The sequence below is a fragment of the Artemia sp. Qi Xiang Cuo genome, chromosome 3 (genome assembly GCF_049724085.1).
Source record: "Artemia sp. Qi Xiang Cuo chromosome 3, ASM4972408v1, whole genome shotgun sequence".
NCBI lineage: Eukaryota > Metazoa > Arthropoda > Branchiopoda > Anostraca > Artemiidae > Artemia > Artemia sp. Qi Xiang Cuo.
Genome location: NC_142796.1, coordinates 65,521,863 through 65,539,971, shown reverse-complemented (window position 1 = coordinate 65,539,971; position 18,109 = coordinate 65,521,863).

The following is an 18,109-nucleotide window of genomic DNA, read 5'->3' as shown; positions in this document are numbered from 1 at the left end:
CTTTGTTTTCTGTAAAGTGCTGTTTTTTATAATAAAATAAATGTGATTCCTTATTGATTTTGTTCTTGAACGGAGTAGTAGTAGGGAAATTATTTAGTCATTAGACAACTATGGTCTACAGTTAGTCGTTCAGGTGAACTATTTAAGGGAACATGCATCAATTTAAAACACCATTCAGATTGTTTCTGTGCGGTCCATCAATGTCAAGCAAAACAACACTCTTAACTAAAATAATTAAAAATTGTGATAAAATGTTTGTGGAAAAGCCAAAAAAAATCTACTATTGTTACAGTATTTGGCAGTAGTCATAAGATAAAATAAAAGCAATTGCCACGACGGGATTGGTGCATATACAATTCATACAGGGACTTGATGTTTTCAACATTATTGAAGGTAACTCTTGGCTGATTATTGACGATCTGGCTGAATCTATTGAACAATGGTCCCAGGAAATGCTGCAATTATTCACCGTTCGCTCTCATCATGAACAGATTTCCGTTACTCTGGTTCTACACAATCTCATTCTTCAGAGCAAATGCATGCGAGCAGTTGCATTGCACTGCACCTACTTTAACATCTACAGAGTTGTTCGCGATTCTAGTTCCCTAATAACCCTCAATAAACAAATCTATCCAGGCGCCCCTAAATTTCTGCTCTCAGCATACAATCAGGCAATTAATAAACTCCACGGCTACATCCTATTAGATCTTAATCAAAATACACCCGAAGATCTGCGTGTAGTCAAAGATATTTTTGACAATGAAATTACAGTATATCTTCCCGTCAACACTAAAAAGACCTATTAGTTGCTATCATGACACTGAAGAAACTACATGGAATTATACATCTGTTTTCGGTTCTAAGCAGTTCACAACCCTCGCTTAGGAAAGCCATACTCAAACATGGTATTTACAATGAATTCATTAATCTAATTTCTGAACTTTGTTTAAATTTGACCGAGGGCAATGTTCAACTGCCAGAAGTAGTTAAGCAGCAGGATAAGAAACATCGTTCCATTGTACGTACATTGGCCTCTAAAAACAAAGAAAAGAATTTTAAAAGGAAACGACTTCTTCAAGCGGGCGGTAGCTTTTTCACACTTTTACTGCCGATAATTGCAGGACTTGTAAACAGTTTTCTCTAGATGGCAAAATCCTATAAATTGACACCAATAGAACTCGCTCTCTCACCAATAGAACACTTTGAAAACAATCTGAGTAAATTCTTTAACAATGAGAATATTGAGGATGATAAAAAACTGCTTTTACTTCAAGATACACTTCGCAGAGTGGACAAACATAAGCCCTATCGTGTGAAGGCTACTGCTGGTATGGGTCACAAAAAAGAATCATCTCCTTAAGAGCTTGCTGCTGCTACTGCTGCTGGAACATAATGAAAGAAGTAGAAATTGGATTCAATTGTATTGAAAATTGGAAATATATTGCCCCACTCATATCATGAACAAAGTAAAAAACTCCTAACCTATCTCATGGAAAGTCGTCAAGATCATATTCAAGTTGATAGCAATGGGAAAGGGATTATAATCCAGGGCAACAGCTATAATCTACTTGATTTAGTCTATGATATAGTTACAAATCGTAAAGGACTATTATCATTTGACGCTCATTTATACAACTTTCTAAATACATTAAACTTCCCCAAAAGCCTTATTAGCAATAAGCAAATTCTAAAAAAATTAAATGAACATGCATCAACAACACCATTAAATATAAAGAGGAAGAAGAACAAGAAGATTTTAAATCAATCTTCGACAATACTAGCACACCTAGTGGAAACTTGACAATGGTGGCGAGGAAAAAACGAAAACGTATCATGTCACCATCGCCAACTAGTATACAAAAGGGTAGCGGACGTTACACAACGTATTTACGTTCAAAATGGTTGAAGTTGTAAAAGGTGTTTATGAAATTATCGGTGAAGCGCGGAGTTTAAGTTCCCCCAACACTCTATCAAGGTCACTGGTATTCAAACTAAAAGTGTACAAGACTATCTACAAAATGAATCAAGTTACACTCTGCATAGAAATCATAGACTTCGTGCTAATCAATATCGAAAAACTAAAGCCTTTTTTCCATTGCATATAATGCAAGCAATAACTCTAGATGACTCCTTATTCTAGATGAGATTCAAAGACATCACAATACACCGTACAAGTCCATTCTACTTGCAATCAGTGTTTTTAGTCGCTAAGCATATGCAATTCCATTGCGGTCAAAGAGAAGCGTTGAAGTTGCTCAGGCCATGAAAGTATTCTCGAACAGGATTCATATAAGAAAATTCAAACGGATCGTGATAGTGAATATGTTAATCCTCAAGTTGCAAAAGTACTAGTGAAATATAGTACACTGCTCTATCATAGTAATAGTCCTATAAAGGCTGCATTGGCCGAACAATTGATAAGAACTATTCGAATTATAATTTCAAGATATTGTACATTGAAAAATACACCAGCTTTTATTCATGATTTAGATAAAATCATGTTGATTTATAATCAACGACCTCATCGATCATTGTCCAACTCAACCCCAACGGAAGTTCATCATTCTGATCATGATACAATTGACACCTTTCTTAAACAATATTCCAATGAAACGATTGTCAAGAGGAAAAATGAATTCAATGTTGGCGATTCTGTTCGAATTAATAAGTCAACTTATGTTTTTGAAAAGGGGAGTTACTTGTGGTCCACCGATCTTTTTAAAGTGGCAAAAATCCTAGACACTAAACCCATAACTTATCGTTTGCGCGATACCAAAGATGAAGAGATTCTCGGCGGCTTTTATGACTATGAACTACAAAAGATTAAAAATATTAGTGAAATCTATCAAATTGAAAAGATATTAAAGACTCGTACTCACAGGAGTAGGAAACAGTTACTTATTCGGTGGCTAGGATACAACTCTGATTTTGATTCTTGGATCGGTGTTGAAGATATTGACAATGCCCAATGATTTATATGTAACTTTTATGTCCAATGTTTCCGATCCTCTCTACAACGACTTCAATACGACAAGTGATTTTTGGACAAAACTCTCCCCCGCCATCAAATTTGACGGTGCGTATAAAGTGGCCCTTTTCGACTGTATTCTCAAAAATACCTATGACATCCTTAGAAAGGATCGTGTGTACGATATAAAAGTTATACCATTTGATTGAGCACTCTTTGTTGACTATGAATGGGTTGAAGCACTTAAATCTAGCGAATATCCACATACCAAATTGAAAATTATTGAATACGATAATATGACTGATTAGTGTCGTACAATCAATAGAAAAATCTCATATCGTAGGAATGGTAAATTCCATTTTGATTATTCATTAAAACACGATAGGATTTACATTACCTCACCTGTTGACACTGAAATAATTATTCTCAATGGTACTATGAGAGACGCTCTTGGCTTTAAACAGAATAGGATCAATGGGAAAAATGCTGGCACCGTTTACGAGATGGATCAAGTTATTTTTGCTGATTATCCACCTGTTTTTGCATCGGACTCTTGCATATTTTTCTATGCATTCTTAGTGGAAACGTCGAGAGTCGGTAATTCAAATGTCCCCCCTCCTACGTATTCTTGAACGAAAAACAACTCAGGAACTTGTTCGTGACTATTATATAAAGCATCTTCAGTATGTTCCTGTAAACACTTCGTATTTGGAACTCTGTCAGTTAACACTAAGAAGTGAATTGGGTGATCCTCTAGAAATAACAAAGGGCTTAGCAGTGATTACATGTAATTTTCGACCCATTGTCGGCGACAGCACAATAACCTAAAATGAACAATAGAAGAATTCCATTTGTCTGCCCCGATAGGGATTGTTATGTTGGTGTTTCGAGTCCACATCAAATAGGCAATGGATTGGACTACTACAAGGGTCGTACTACGATGTCTGGCTATGGTCTTGGTAGCTGGTTTGCTAGGCTATTTCGTTCTGCACTACCCCTTGCCAGAAAATATCTTGTGCCTGCTGTATCAAATTTTGCTGCCTCCACACTACAGGACTGGGGGTCGGGCAAGAATTTCAAGGAGAGTGTTAAGGAAAATATTAGAACTTCAGCAACAGCCGTTGGCGAGCAATTAAAATCTCGGCAAAGTGGGGAGGGATTGAAAAGGATGCGTGCACGTCATTCACTCATCAGTCTCCACCCAGACAGGAAGCGAAGGACGTCTGCAAGGACTTTGAGGAAGAAAACACGGAAGACAAAAACACAGAAGAAGAAGAAAAAGAAAAAGATTGTCAGATAAGAAAAGACCCGTTCTCTGAAGAAGACTTATCTTCCTCACAAGAAAGCATATCCATCAATCAGTTCCTCATTGAATCTATTCAATGCTGAAATTGTTGATGTTATTGTCAGGTATGGCTACTATGAACAATATCATCCCCAACAACCCCTCTCGGAAAATATACACTTTCAAATATTTTCCAATGAAGACTATTTCATTGACTTGTCATCAACTTTTGTTGATTGAAATGTTGCGGTGAAGAAAAAGTCAGATAATACAACTCCAAATTCTGGCAATGGTCTCTCCTACGAAAACTGTATTCTACACATCCTATTCAAACAAATTAATGTATTTATTAATGGAACATTGGTGAGCACTAGCAATAATTTATCAAACTATGCAAGCTACATACAATTTATGATGATCACACGAAAGGCATGCAAGGAGTTGAGAGGACAATCATTGGGCTATGAATATCGATCAGGTGTTGATATTGATGGTGAGTTGACTACTACAGTGACCCAAGAGTATCATCTGGTTGGAAAATTAAATCATGAGATATTCAATATATCTCAATGGCTATCCCCCAATGTCAAGATTGACATAAAGTTACAGCTAGCCTCATCAAATTTCATTTTGAGAAAAACACTTTCTGCAGCACCTGATGCGAATGTCATTATCACATCGGCAATTCTCCACGTCCAAAAATAACAGGTTATGAGCTCTGTTGCATTGGCTGTGGAAAAGCTAAGAGCCAATGGCAACAACATTAAACTTCTTGTCCCACATAAGATCACCAATCAACGTCACATTGCCACCGGTTCTCGTAGCTATAGCGATTCATCATTTATCAATGGAGAAATCCCATCAAAATTGGCTTTGGCCTTTGTGACGAGTGGCAGTGCTGTTGGATCCTGGACTGAATCCCCCCATGATTTTAATTGTTTCGGTCTATCTAGCCTTGTGTGCAAAGTGAATGGTATTCCACTGTACACTCTATCATTTGACAAAAAATCCCATAGAACTCTGTACGAGTTGACCATGCATTCCCTAGATCATGACTCTCAATTATTTGAAAATGGAATAACCGAATCAAGGTTTTCAAAAAATCATGGGGTAATTGTTTTGGACTTGTCAGGGACTCAGGATATGAGCATAGTACGAACAAGGAATGTACGTTTAGAGTGCACATTTGCCGATGCTTTGACTGAGAGTATAACGCTAATATCACTGAGTCAATTTGAAACCTATTGGGAAATCACACCCGCCAGAAGTTTTCTACTAGACCTAGCACCATGAACACAAACCAAATAATCAACGTATTTAGTATGGATCCATGCATGTCCCAGTACAAGTCTTACTGCACACCTTCGGACTTCATTGAAAAAATTCCAAGTGTTAACAATACCCTAATCATTGTTAATAGCAGTCCATCGACTTTGAAGACTGGCCATTGGCTGTGCATCTTTCAGACAGCAAAGAATATTGAATTTTTTGATCCTCTTGGCCTATCGTATAAATTATACACGCCATACATCAGCAACTTTATTGAAAGCAGTGGGAAAACCATTGTTCAAAATCAACGAAGAGTACAGGATTTAACGACTAAGATATGTGGCTTTCATGCACTACTCTTTTTCATGTTCAGATGTTGTGGCTACACCTACAAGCAGTTTCTCACCATCTACATTGACTTACCTCGATTGAACGACTTTCTAGTCAGAAATATACTTACAAGCGTATTTAATATTGATTTTACTGCCCTACGAATAAAATGTTATAAAAATGTATGTGAAATTGTTTATTAATAAATGATAGAAATTTATATACAAGATAAAACGACTTTTCTACTCTTTAGATTTCATCTTCTACTAGATATAGGTATTTGTCGACAACTACTGGATTTATATATATTAGTTTTTAAGTTCATTATGATCTTCAGAAAGAGATATCTGTCATTATTTCTATGCACCGCAAGAACAGTTAATTCGGATTACTTTAAGGTTAAATCTGATAGATTCCTTATTTTATGCTATTTCCAAATATCATGATTGTTGTTCTGACAAAGATGCAGAAATAGCCCCAATACGTTTTTCCATCAATTGAATTTCGTGATATCATAGGTTCATTGTTCAAATGGGTATCAGAAGTTTCGACTTGATTACAATGTATTATTGACAAAATGTTATTTGACATGATCCCAAAAGTGGATAACAATGGAATCATAGTAATTTGATTAATATAAACATCATGTATACTGTAAGTAAGAATTTCATTGTTTTTGTGTTTTCTTTTAGTTTATTTTTATTTATTCCTGTAGTTATATCTGGGACTGCCACGGGATGGGATTAAGTGTGAGAAAAGCATCCACGATATTAGAAAATAACTGAATTTGAGGAATCTATTGGTACTGCATTTGGTTTTTTTAGCCTTTTTTCTTCAGAAGTTTTTTTCTCCAACAAGCGCGAAAGGTGTACGCACACACCTCCTACGACCTAGTTAACCCTCATTTCTCTTAATATGGCCCCCTGTAATGTTCGTCTCAGCTTGTAAAAAATATTGAAACAAACTTCTTGTTTTGCCTTTTTATTGCTTCTCTTGCATTCATTTTCAGTATATTTCAATCCAGTAATATCCTCTGAAAGATGCTTCCTCACAATTAAATGTTTCTTTATATATTCCTATATTTACCAGAAGTAGACTAAATCAAATCAGGGGTATACTAAAGCTCAATGTAAAAGTAAACTATTCTAGAAAAGTAACCTTTAGAGGTATGTGTCTCCAGTTGCCTATTTGTGTGGAGATAGCCTTATTATTTAACTATGTATTGCGACGATTTTACCTGATTAATCGAATTACTCCAGAAAAACAGCCTCAATAAGAAAATCAGTAAAAATTCTATCCATAAAATTTAAGAATTTTATTTGGTTTAAATATCAACCATGTTATGATATATTTTTTTCAAGGCTAAGCACCTTGATACTTATTAGCCTCAGAAGCTATTAGTTCAGTCTTCTGTTAATATTAAGAAAGCTGCAGTCATAATAGATTTTAATGAACTTGAAGGATTTTATTTGACATTTGAATTTACAATAAAACAAAGATTCTCTTGGTACATTCTTTGCAATCAAATTTTCATTAATTTAAATTTTGATTATAACTGCCATAAGTTCGTAACTCTTAACAATAACTAATTAATTATTTGTTTTGCCACCGACTACAACTGATCGTCACCCTTGATTTTATGTCATATATTTTCTCTCAGCCTATTTCTCCAATAAAAAGACATTAGAGCCTCTCTAAAGAAGTAGATTTTGCAGAAATTTAATATTAGAACCACAAATCAAGGATAGCTTTTTAGTTCTTAATTTTTTTTTGAATTGAAAGTAAAAGCAGACTCCGAGGCGAACAATTTTGAGTAATAGATTTGTCAGTCAATTTGCACTTTACTGAAAAAAATATAAATGTTTTTACTTTTTTAACTATAATATTAACATTTTGATTACTAAATATCAGTATATTTATATTAAACTGACAATGCACAATAATTTTTATTTTTTCAGCAAAATGCAAATTTTGTTCTGGCCTTGGGAAGGCATAGGGGTTTTGCACCCATCTTATGTTAACTTCTGTTCGTTTTCAGTTTGACTTGGTTATTTATTGTAATATCTGTTCGTTTTGGGTTTCATTTATTTATCGATGCTGATTTGTGGTAGTTCCATGCTTGGTAGATTATTTGATTTTATTTTTGCTCTATTTTGGTTTAATGGAGTTCTTTACTTTTCTCTGAAAAACTTATTTTTGGAAAAAGTTTTTTAATTAATTTCTGTTTGTTTTATATTAGCATAGTTTTTTCAGGGAAAAAGAAAATAATACTTTAAATCTTTTCGTTTTTTAGGACTTTATAGTTTGACCTGCTATTTGTATACTGGAGAAAAAATTTCAGCAATTTTGAACAACATACACCCTTTTAAAAATCTGGACACAAATAGCACTGTTTTAATTTAGTTTCATACCTCCTCTAGTCGATCTGAAATGGAAAACTTGATACCATTAGCAAAAAAATCTGTTTACTTTCTTTGATAGCTTGGATACACTTACGCTATTTTGATTTGGTTAAATTTTAAGTGCAGAAGTAGCCCCGAAAGTTTGAACATAATTCCCTCAGTCGTTCTTGGGATACTGCTGAGATTCCTTATTGGGAATTATCATTAACACTGTGCATTTTGATTTAATCTTAAGGCAACATTTAGTTTTTAAACATAATGGGCAAATGGGAGGGTGGACGTGGGAGGGTGGGCGTGGGAGGGTGGGAGTGGAAGGGGGATAAGTTGCCCTCCAATCACTTTCGACTATTAAAAAGGGCATCAGCCCTTTCTATTTTCAATCGAATGACGCCTTTTCGAAGTTCCCACGCCAACTCCTTCGATACGAAGTGCCCTGTTCTAAACAACAACAACAACAAAATAATAAATTATACGCACATCGATCTTCACTATAGAAATGTCGAGCCTTCCAATCACTTTCGACTATTAAAAACGGCACTAGACCTTTCGATTTCCAATCGAAGGAGCCCTTTTGGGAGCGACAACGCTTTCTATAAACACCTTATATGCCCCCAGGGCATAAATTACAACCCTTACCCTAAGGTCTGTTAGGGTGGTTGTCATCCTCTAAGACCAAATTTCCGTAACTTTAAACTACGTTAAACAAAATGGCTACCTCAAAATTTTGATTGGATGTGTTTGGGGAAATGATGGTCGTGAGAGGGATGGTAGTCGCTCTTTAATCATTTTCAACTATTAAAAATGGGCATAGCCCTTTCAATTTCCAATCTAATGAGTCCTTTTGAAGTTTCTACGACAAAACTTTCAATAAAAATCTTATATACCTCCAGGGCATAACTTACAACCCTTGCCCTGAGTGCTGGGGGGAGGGTGTCATTCTCAAACACCTAATTTCGAGAACTTTATACTATAATGAACAAAATGCCTATATGAAAATTTTGATTGGATGTGTTTGGAGGAATGGTGGGCGTGAGAGAGGGGCTAGTTACCCTCCAATCACTCTCTACTATTACAAAGGGCACTAGCCCTCTCAATTTCCAATTGAATGAGCCCCTTTTGAAGTTTTACCACAAATCTATCTATAAAAACTTATATGCCCCCAGGGCAGAACTTACAACCTTTGCCCTTGGGGCTCTGGGGGGTTTGTCATTCTTAAATACATAATTTCCAGAACTTTCAACTACGTTGAACAAAATGGCTATCTCTAAACTTTGATTGAATGTTTTTGGGGAAATGGTGGGCGTAAGAGGGGGGTTAAATACTCTCCACTCACTGTCGACTATTAAAAAGGGCAATTTCAATTTTCAATCAAATGAGTCGTTTTTGAAATTTCTATAACAACTTTATATATAAACTTTATATGCCCCCAGGGCATAGCTTACAACCCCTGCACTGAGGGGTCTGAGGGGTTTGTCATCCTAAAAGACCTAATTTTAAGAACTGTCAACTACGTTGAACTGAAAGGATATTTAAAATTTTGATTGGATGTGTTTGAGAAAATGGTGGGCGTGAGAGGGGAGTTAGTCACTCTCCAATCATTTTCAACTATTAAAAGAGGTACTACCCCTTTCAATTTCCAATTGAATGAGCCCTTTTGAAATTTCCACGCTTTCAATAAAAACCTTATATGCCCCCAGGGCATAACTTACAACCCTTGCCCTGAGGGCTGTGAAGGGGAGGGAAGGGGTTGTCATCCTTAAAGACTCAATTTGCAAAACTTTCAACTACATTGAATAAAATGGCTATCTAAAATATTGATTGGATGTGTTTGGGAAATGATAGGCGTGAGAGGGGGGTTAGTTGCCCTCAAATCACTTTCGACTATTAAAAAGGACAATGACCCTTTGAATTTCCAATCGAATGAGCCTTTTTTCAAGTTTCTACGACAAAGATTTCAATAAAAACCTTACATGCCTCCAGGGAATAACTTATCACCCTTCCCCTGAAGACTTTGGGGGGAGTGTCCTGCTCAAAGGTATAATTTCCTGAACTTTGAACTGCGTGGAACAAAATGGCTATCTCAAAATCTTTATTGGATGTTTTGGGATAAATGGTGGGCGTAGAAGGGGTGTTAGTTGCTTTCCAATCACTTTCGACTATTAAAAATTGCACTAGCCATTTCAATTTCCAATCGAATGAGCCCTTTTTGAAGTTTCTACGACAACGCGTTATATAAAAACCTTATATGCGCCCTGGGCATAATTTAAAACCCTTTCCCTGCGGGCTGTGGGGGGGGGGGAGGATGTAATCCTCAAAGACATAATTTTCAGAACTTAAAACTACGTTGAATAAAATGGCTATATCAAAGTTTTCATTAGATATGTCTGTGGAATTTGGGGGCGTGAGAGGCCGGTTAGTTGCATTCTAATCACTTTCGCCTATTAAACAGGGCACTAACCCTTTGAATTTCCAATCAAATGAGCCTTTTTTTGAAGTTGCTACGACAACCCTTTTTATAAAAAGCCTTATATTCCCCCAGGGCATAACTTACAACCCTTGCCCTAAGGGCTGTGGGGGACTGTCCTCCTCAAAATCATAACTTCTATCTGGAAATCAACTACGCTGAACAAAATGGCTATCTCAAAATTTTGATTGGATGTGTTTCGGAAAATGGTGGGCGTGGAAGGGGTGTTAGTTGCCTTCCAATCAATTTCGACTATTAAAAAGAGCACAAGCCACTTCAATTTCCATTTGAATGAGCCCTTTTCGAAGTTTCTGAGACAACTTCTTCGATACGAAGTGCCCAGCTCTAAAGGAAATAATTAATAAATAATACATTGTCCCGAAATGGTTCTTATATGCCCGCAGGGCATAACTTAAAACCCTTGCCCTGAGGGTTGTGGGGGAGTGTCCTCTTCTTTACTTACTCCTCGTTTCTTGTCTCGTTCTTGAATGCCCCCGTTCTTTACATAGGAAACGTGATTGCGCTGCCTATGATTTATACAAGAATTTTATATAGAAACCTTATATGCCCCCAGGGCATAACTTACAACTCTTGAGAAATTACAACCCCAGAACTTACAACCTTTACCCTTGGGGCTATGGGGGGTTTGTCATCCTTAAATACATAATTTCCAGAACTTTCAACTACGTTGAAAAAAATGGCTATCTCTAAACTTTGATTGAATGTTTTTGGGGAGATAGTGGGCGTAAGAGGGTGGTTAATTACTCTCCACTCACTTTCGACTATTAAATAGGGCAATTTCAATTTTCAATCAAATGAGACCTTTTTAAAATTTCTATAACAACTTTATATATAAACTTTATATGCCCCGAGGGCATAGCTTACAACCCTTGCACTGAGGGCTCTGAGGGGGTTATCATCCTAAAAGAAATAATTTCAAGAACTGTCAACTCTGTTGAACAAAATGGATATTTCAAAATTTTGATTGGATGTGTTTGGGAAAATGGTGGGCGTGAGAGGGGCGTTCTTCGCAATCCAATAACTTTCAACTATTAAAAAAGGCACTAACCCCTTTCAATTTCCAATCGAATGAGCCCTTTTGAAGTTTTTATGACAACGCTTTCAATAAAAACTTTATATGCCCCCAAGGTATAGCTTACAACCCTTTCCCTGAGGGCTGTGGAGGGAGGGGTTGTCATCCTTAAAGACGAAGAGGTAGTTGCCCTCAAATCACTTTCGACTATTAAAAAGGGAACTAGCACTTTAAATTTCAAATCGAATGAGCCCCTTTTCAAGTTTCTACGACAAAGATTTAAATAAAAATCTTATATGCTCCATGGCGTAACTTATAACCCTTTCCCTGAGGGTTGTGGGGGAGTGACCCCTTTCAAAAACATATTTTCTATCTGGAAATCAACTACACTAGACAAAATGGCTATCTCAAAATTTTTATTGGATGTGCTTGGGGGAATGATGGGCGTATGGGGGGGGGGGGGCTAGTTGCCCACCAATCACTTTCGACTATTAAAAAGCACACTAGACTTTTGAATCTCCAATCGAATGAGATTTTTTTGAAATTTCTACGACAACACCTTCTATAAAAACCTTATATGCCACCAGGGCATAACATAAGACCCTTGCCCTGGTGGCTGTGGGGGAGTGTCCTCCTCAAAAATATATTTTCTATCTGGAAATCAAATACGCTGAACAAAATGCGTATCTCAAAATTTTGATTTGATGTGTTTGGGGGAATAGTGGGCGTGGGGGGGGGGCTAGTTTCCCACCAATTACTTTCTACTATTAAAAAGGGCACTAGCTCTTTAAATTTCCAATCGAATGAGCCTTTTTCGAAGTTTATACGACAACCTCTTCTATAAAAACCTTATATGCCTCCAGGGCATAACTTAAAACCCTTGCCTTGAGGGTTGTTGAGGAGTGTCCTCCTCAAAAATATATTTTCTACCTAGAAATTAACTACGCTGAACAAAATGGCTATCTCAAAATTTTGATTGAATGTGCTTGGGGGAAGGATGTGCATGGGGGGCTAGTTTCCTTCCAATCACTTTCAACTATTAAAAAGGGCACTAGCCCTTTGAATTTTCAATCGGATGAGCCTGTTTTGAAGTTTCTACAACAACGCCTTCTAAAAAAACCTTATATGCCCCCAGGGCATAACTTAAAACCCTTGCCCTGATGGTTGTTGGGGAGTATCCTCCTCAAAAACATATTTTCTATCTGGAAATCAACCACGCTGGACAAAATGGCTCTCACAAAATTTGGATTGGATGTGTTTTTGAGAATGATGGGTGTGGGGGGGGCTAGTTGCCCCCCAATCACTTTTGACTATTAAAAAGGGCACTAGAATTCTCGATTTCCTATTGAATGAGCCCCTTTTGAAGTTTCTACGACGACCACTTCCATATGAAGTGCCCTGCTCTAAAGGGAAAAAATAATAAATGATACATTGTGCCAACATCGTTCTTATATGCCCTCAGGGCATAACTTAAAACCTTTGACCCTGGCTTGTGGGGGATTTTCCTCCTAAAAAACATATTTTCTATCTGGAAATCAACTACGCTGAACAAATCGGCTATCTCAAAATTTTTATTGGATGTGTTTGGGGGAATGATGGGCGTGGGGGAGGGACTAGCTGCCCTCCAATCCCTTTCGACTATTAAAAAGGGCAAAATTTGATAAAAGTCAAAATTTTGGTTATTAAGGAGAAAACCCAAGTTGTGGTCAAAGTCGTAAAGAGCAGTGGCAAGTAGATACAGTCAAAACAATCGTGCGTAGTTACAGTTGTAGTCACAAGTAGTCACAGTCCTGTGTAGTCACGGTCGCAAGTAGTTTCAGTCGCAATCGTAAGTGGTCATGGATGAATTTGAAACTAATGAATCCAATAATCAAAGCACTTGGTCATTTCGGTACAGGATAAAGCTAAAGACTTGTTGTAAAATCACATGTTTTCCATGGAATGACAGCCGATGAGAAAACAAATCTTCTCCCCCTCCCTGAGCAGATGTGAATAAAAGCTTCATCTATTGCAAGAATTTCCGAGTTTATCTTGAATATATGTATTTTTTTTAACAGATTTCGATCGTTCTCAGGCACACCACCCCTGATCTGTATGCCCGAGTCAACAAGAATCTAAAGAATGATAATCACCTATCTATGGATCAGAAGATGAATTTAGATAAAACCCACAATCAAATGCAAAACTTCAAGTAAAATCTCAGGAAAGACGGGTGGAAAATATTGCTCAAAAACTGAATAAAATCAATAATATAAGCATTAAACTGGTTGCTCAGACTGGATTTAGCAATTCTTCAAATGCTGCTGTTAAACCGTTAATATAGGCGGGAAAAAACTCACAGGATTTTATGTGAAAACCAAATAAGAATGTAAACGATCAAAAAAGAGTAATAGGGATAGCAAAGATTAATAGTAAAACGAGGCCAGGAAAGGTTACAAAACTAAAAGGGGATACACAAAAAAATGGAAAACAATCATCATATCTAAGGTTGGTTGCTCCCGTTGATGATAACGAAGATATACTTCTTTACCATCTTCAATAGGGAGGATTTGGTGGCGTTGGTGAAGATAAGCTTCTCAGCGTTCTAGAAAAGCACTATTCTCCTAAGACAGATGACGTTGACGTAAAGCCTTATGAATTGACAGAAGAAGTTGAGAAAATTAGGACAGAAATTGAAAAAACTGAGAAAAAACCAGCAGACACCATTGAAACACTACCAAACAAAGTTTATAATTTGTCAAAATATATCAATAGGGAAATTGACACAGACAAATATGGACAGAAACCATTTTACATTTGTGGGCTACCTTTGCCTAGTTCAGGTTGGAAAGAAATTTCTTTTGGAAGTTTTGACAGTAAATGGTTCAATGGAAATGATGAATCGATGCCTATTGATATGCTTGAGCAAAAGAAATTACAGAGGTAACTGATTTAAAATCCTGCCAAAATACTACTGTCATGCCCAAGGTCATAAATAAAACATCTTTGGACGCTAATGTGTTAGAAACCAACGAGCTCGTACTATGTGCTAAAGTTACAGATACTAATCAAGATTTGATAGAGCATTTCGTCCCTACCAACACTATGAAAAACGATATTTTTCTAAAGACAGAGCCCTTTCAATATTCGGTGAATAAAAAAAAACAAAATCTGAAAACAGTAGGAATGTTTTGCTAACCCCCAAAAATCGGTGGCAGAGTAGGCAACCACCCTTGCAACAGCCCAATAAATTTCCTAAAATGAATGTGAGAGGTAATCTTGCATACGGGAAATATTCAGATTTGGCAAAGCAGTCTCCCTTTTTTGGAAAAAGATGGTCAGATTCAACCCCAAGTGAAAAACCTTTGGAATTCTATCGTTCCAACGGACCGATTCTTTCCTCCTTTCAGGAAACAAAGCGGTTTTTTCACAAATCAATAAATTTTGTTTTTACTAGTTAAGAGAAACCGATTCTCGTCTTTTATTTTATTGAATTTTTCAAATATACGTTATTTAGCCATTATTTGTTTTATGTTTGGTTACTTTATTTCAACTTTTACTGCTAGTCCAATTTCAAGACTTTTACACCACACTGTTTTCCACAAGCAAAGGAAAACAGCCTACCTTCTTTTTCGAGTCACCATCACACGCAAAAGAGTCCTATTAAGAGTAGCATCTTTTATGGTTTTTAAAACTTATGAAAGATTATTTGAAATGATGAGAGTTGGTAGGGGTATTACGGTCATAGGGTTTTCACAACGTTTTAGCTAGAAAGCTACTGTTGGCATTAAGACATTATCCGTTTCCTCGTTTGCCTCCTAAGATTGTTCCTTGAATAAAAGAGTTGAATGATAACAATAAGAGATTGGAAACACTTGAGTGAAATTCATTGAGCTGGGATGTTCTGGGGAATGGGGTCTTAAATCAGGATTATGATGAAAGAACGAAGGAGGATTGTCCAGTGGTTGAATATAAATTTCCAGTTGATATTAGGAATAAATTTACTATGGATCTGCAAAATTTGAGCATTTTCCATTTAAATTGTCGAGGCCTTTCTAGTTCATTAAATTATTTAACAGAACTATGTAAGTTTTATGAGTTGGATGTGCTTGCATTGAATGAAATGTGGTAATCATACAATGAGACTACTTGAAATTGATAGTTATGGCTGTGCGTCAGAATTGGGAATCACAATTACATGTTGGATTTTCTCTATATTGCAGGAAGAAGATAACAATGAAAATATGGAATGATCTACGTGTCAATAAAGAGATGGTTTTTGAATCAATGGTGGTTGAACTTTGTAAGTCTGGAAAATTTTTCTTTGTGGTGGTTATTTATCGACCTCCATCTGGAAATGTTCAGGAATTCATTGATTTGCTAGAGTGGCAAATGGACAAGTTGTCAGGTTCAAATCACCCATGCTTTGTTTGTGGAGACTTTAATCTTGATCTATTTTCAGTAAATGTAAGCCCGAGAGTTTGAGATTTTTTAAATGTTGTTGGGTTACGGTTTAAGACCGACAGTTAATACATATAGTTGAGTGACTTTGCGCTCGGAATCACTTTTGGATAATGTATTTGTTAACGTGAAGTATGATTTTTCTGATTTTATGTTGAAAGACGTTTCTGATCATTTAGGTGTTTTTGTTGTTATTAGAGAGTTTGGTGTTCCTACATCTATGAATATACCAGCACAAATTTCTGCATTGAAAATGGATGCTGAGGCTCTTAATATATTCAGAAGAAAATTAAAGAACACTCAATTTAACTTTTTAGAAAACATTGATATGCAAGTGAATGTAAAGTTTTCATTGTGGTATTCAGAAATAACTAAATTTCTAAAAGAAAGTTCTACAGTTATTCAAAAGCCGGCTTTTCATGTTACCCCTAGAAAACCCTGGGTTACTAGAAGACAGATGAAGGCCATATAAAATCGAAGACTACTTTACAAGTATTCTGTAGTATCTCCTCCTTTAGCGAAGGTGAGATATAACATATATAACTTTGAACTCAATGGCCTATTACGAATAGCGAGAATTAATTATTATAGAGATGAGTTTTTAAAAAAGTGCAGGTATTCCCAGGCAAACGTGGAGAGTAATTCAGTCTATTCTGAGCCATTCCAAAAGTTCAATTTTACCTGAAAATTTCAATACTGATGCTTCGATTGTAGATAATATGTGTGACCATTTTTCTATTGTTAGTAAACGGATAGTGAACTTCACGACAGAATTTTCTGAGGAAGGAAAATACCACCAGTTTTATCCAAGGCAAGTGATGTATCTGCATATCTGAAACCAGTGACTGCTAGTGAATTACGTAGAGAAATGTGAGAAATAATGCTTCGGGTGCTGACTTCCTTTCATTGCGTGTCATTAAGTATGTTTTCTCGGAAATATGCGACCAGGTTTTGGCTTTATTTAATATATGCCTAAAATTTGGTCGTTTTCCTGATTTTTTGAAGATTGCTAGAGTGGTTCCGTTTTTTAAGGGCGGAGGAAAGATTTGCCGAATGATTTTAGGCCTATATCATTGCTGCCAGTTTTATTGAGAGTTTTTGAAAAATTGATTAGTGCCAGGATGGTTGATTTTCTTGAGAATAAAAGGTATTTTAGTATAACTTTGTTTGAATTCTTTATAGCAATGTCGACAGACCAATATCTTCTTTTTCTTACGACTTTTGTGAACAGAGTCTTACGACTCTGGACCAAGGGAGAAAAGTTGCATCAGCATTTTTTTGACATTGTGGAAGCCTTTGATGCAGTAGACCATTGGAATTCTTATGATGAAGCTGGGGAATCGTGGTTTTCATGGTATTTTTGATCGTCTATTGGACTCTTTTCTCCAATATCAAAAACAGTTTGTCAGTGCTGGTGAAATTAAATCGCAAGTTAAAAGTGTTGAACTCTGTGTCCCTCACGGGTCTGTTTTGGGGCCCCTACTGTTTCTTATATATATTGATAACCTGCGTAATACTATCAAAGACTGTTTTTTTATTTAAAATGTAGTCATACTGGAGCATTAAAATCTATTTTGCCTTATTTTGCTGATGACACGCATCTAACTGTTGCTGCAAAAACCAGGGAAATGCTTATACAGAATCTTCAGACGGGCATGTTAAACATTCAAAAATGGATGAGGGTCAACAGACTTCAGCTAAACCATCCCAAATCCCATTTTGTAATGTACCGTAGAAGTAGCAATTACTACACTTGGATCACAGTTTATAGAATTATCCATTAAGTTTATCGCAGATCATTTCTGGTCTTCATTCTCGGTGCGAACAAAAAAATCTTCCCACTTCTTTGTGCAGTTATGTATCAGTGTGTTTGCGTCAATCAATGAGAAATGGACGCAAAGTGTATTATTCGTAATAG